Here is a 3,545-nt window from a genome sequence, read left to right on the forward strand (position 1 = left end):
TTTCTATACCCAGCGTTGTCTCCCTTTGTGCTTTCTTTATTGTTTCTATTTCCATTTTTAATTCCTTCACCTGTTTGATTGTGTTTTCCTGGACTTCTTTCAGGGATTTTTGTGATTCCTCTCTATAGGCTTCTACTTGTTTATTTATGTCTTCTTGTGTTTCTCTAAGGGAGTTCTTTATGTCTTTCTTGAACTCCTCCATCATCATGATCAAATGTGATTTTAAATCTCGATCTTGCTTTTCTAGTATGTTTGGATATTTTGTGTTTGCTTTGGTGGGAGAGTTGTGCTCCGATGATGCCATGTAGTCTTGGTTTCTGTTGCTTGGGTTCCTGCGCTTGCCTCTTGCCATCACATTGTCTCTGGTGTTACCTTGTTGTGCTATTTCTGACAGTGGTTAGACTGTCCTATAGGCCTGTGTGTCAGGAGTGCTGTAGACCTGTTTTCCTGTTCTCTTTCAGCCAGTTATGGGAACAAAGTGTTCTGCTTTCAGGCATGTAGTCGTTCCTGTCTACTGGTCTTTAGGTGTTCCTGTGGGCGTGTGTCCTGAGTCTACCACGTAGGTCACTTGGAGCAGAAAAGTTGGTATTACTTCTGGTCTCAAGCCTGGAGTTGCTTCTCAGAGTTGGGTTTCAGCTCTCTGTGAGGGCAGCCACCAGAAAGGCCTGCCCCGCCTTCGCTCAGGACCCTGTGCACAGGGGGCTCAGACGGCGCTAGGCATTTTCCTGTAGAGTCAGAAGTGTGGGCAGAGAGTAGTCTCCTCTGGCTTCCCAGGGCGTGTCTGCCCCTCTGAAAGTCTAGCTCTCCCTCTCACGGGATTTGGGTGCAGGGAGCTGTTTGACCGGGTCTCTACAGATCCGGGTGGTGTGTGGATTGCAGGGTTGAGTGCCCCTGTCTTCCTGTTCCCAGAGGCCCTATACAGTTTCCTCTTGGGCCAGGGATGTCACTAGGGGTGGGCAGTACTGGCCGTCTCTCCTGCCCTGCAGTCTCAGGAGTGCCCACCTGTCTTGGCGGTGAGCTCTCTCTCCCATGGGGTTTGGGAGCAGGGACCTGTGTGTTTATTTACATTTCAAATGTTATCCTCATTTCAGATTACCCCTCTGCAAATTCCCCATTCCATTCCACTCCCCCTTCCTTTCTTCCACCAACAGAATCCCTCTTTTCATTAGAAAACCCCACATCCAGATTCTATTGGCTTTAGGATCAGTCATCTACTTTCTCATTTACATATCACCACTTCTTTGAGACCTACACTTTAGTGTACTATAGGGAAGATGATATTCCTAAATTACAATGCCACGAAAAACCACCAACAATCAAACAAGTGTGGTAAAACATTATTACATGTAAACCCCACTGTAGCAAGCTTAAGAAATGTTCTGAAAGATCCAAGAAGTAGCTGATGTTCAATGGTGTGAATTTTTATTTCAAATCTTTTCTTGGGGGTAGTTAATAGCCATGGTTTGGAGTTTTCTTCAAGTATTTTCTATAGTATTAGATTTGTAGACAGATAATGTTTAAATTTGGTTTTGTCTTGAAATAACTTTTTTTTTTTTTTTTTTGTTCTTTTTTTCGGAGCTGGGGACCGAACCCAGGGCCTTGTGCTTCCTAGGTAAGCGCTCTACCGCTGAGCTAAATCCCCAGCCCTTGAAATAACTTTTTTTCTCCATTTAGTATGATTGAGATTTTTAGTAGATATAGTTGCCTAGGTTCACATCTGTGGTTTCTCAGAGTCTATAAAACATCTGTTCCAGCATTCTAGTATTTATAGTCTCTGTTGAGAAGTAGAATGTATTTCTGATTGGTCTGCCTTTGATTTTTCTGTACGTTTAGTGTTTTTACGATTATGGGGAGGAAAGCTTTATTTCTGGACAATCAATTTGGTGTTCTGTAAAATATATATATATATATATATATATATACATATATATATATCTTTATTAACTTGAGTATTTCTTATTTACATTTCGATTGTTATTCCCTTTCCCGGTTTCCGGGCCAACATCCCTCTAACCCCCTCCCCTTCTATATGGTTGTTCCCCTCCCCATCCTACCCCCATTACCGCCCTCCCCCCAACAATCACGTTCACTGGGGGTTCAGTCTTCGCAGGACCAAGGGCTTCCCCTTCCCCTGGTGCTCTTACTAGGCTATTTATTGCTACCTATGAGGTTTGAGCCCCGGGTCAGTCCATGTATAGGCTTTGGGTAGTGGCTTTGTCCTGGAAGCTCTGGTTGCTTGGCATTGTTGTTCATATGGGGTCTGAGCCCCTTCAAGCTCTCTTCCAGTCCTTTCTCTGATTCTTTCAAGGGAGTCCCATTCTCAGTTCAGTGGTTCACTGCTGGTTCACCTCTGTATTTGCTATATTCTGGGTGTGTCTCTCAGGAGAGATCTACATCTGGTTCCTGTCGGCCTGCACTTCTTTGCTTCATCCATCTTGTCTAATTGGGTGGCTATATATGTATGGGCCACATGTGGGGCAGGCTCTGAATGGGTGTTCCTTCTGTCTCTGTTCTAAACATTGCCTCCCTATTCCCTGCCAAGGGTATTTTGTTCCCCTCTTAAAGGAGTGAAGCATTCACATTTTGATCATCCATCTTGAGTTTCATGTGTTCTGTGCATCTAGGGTAATTCAAGCATTTGGGCTAATATCCCCTTATCAATGAGTGCATACCATGTGTGTTTTTCTGTGATTGGGTTACCTCACTCAGGATGATATTTTCCAGTTCCATCCATTTGCCTACGAATTTCATAAAGGCATTGTTTTTGATAGCTGAGTAATATTCCATTGTGTAGATGTACCCCATATTCTGTATCCATTCCTCTGTTGAAGGGCATCTGGGTTCTTTCCAGCTTCTGGCTATTATAAATAAGGCTGCTATGAACATAGTGGAGCACGTGTCTTTGTTATATGTTGGGGTATCTTTCGGGTATATGCCCAAGAGAGGTATAGCTGGGTCCTAAGGCAGTTCAATGTCCAATTTTCTGAGGAACCTCCAGACTGATTTCCAGAATGGTTGTACCAGTTTGCTGTTCCACCAGCATGGAGGAATGTTCCTCTTTCTCCACATCCTTGCCAGCATTTGCTGTCACCTGAATTTTTGATCTTAGCCATTCTCACTGGTGTGAGGTGAAATTTCAGGGTTGTTTTGATTTGCATTTTCCTTATGACTAAAGATGTTGAACATTTCTTTAGGTGTTTCTCAGCCATTCGGCATTCCTCAGCTGTGAATTCTTTGTTTAGCTCTGAACCCCATTTTTAATAGGGTTATTTGTCTCCCTGTGGTCTAACTTCTTGAGTTCTTTGTATATTTTGGATATAAGCCCTCTATCTGTTGTAGGATTGGTATAGATCTTACCCCAATCTGTTGGTGCCATTTTGTCCTAACAACAGTGTCCTTTGCCTTACAGAAGCTTTGCAGTTTTATGAGATCCCATTTGTCGATTCTTGATATTAGAGCATAAGCCATTGGTGTTTTGTTCAGGAAATTTTCTCCAGTGCCCATGTGTTCCAGATGCTTCCCCACCTTTTTCTTTTCTTTATTTC

This window comes from Rattus rattus, chromosome 2 (genome assembly GCF_011064425.1).
Source record: "Rattus rattus isolate New Zealand chromosome 2, Rrattus_CSIRO_v1, whole genome shotgun sequence".
NCBI lineage: Eukaryota > Metazoa > Chordata > Mammalia > Rodentia > Muridae > Rattus > Rattus rattus.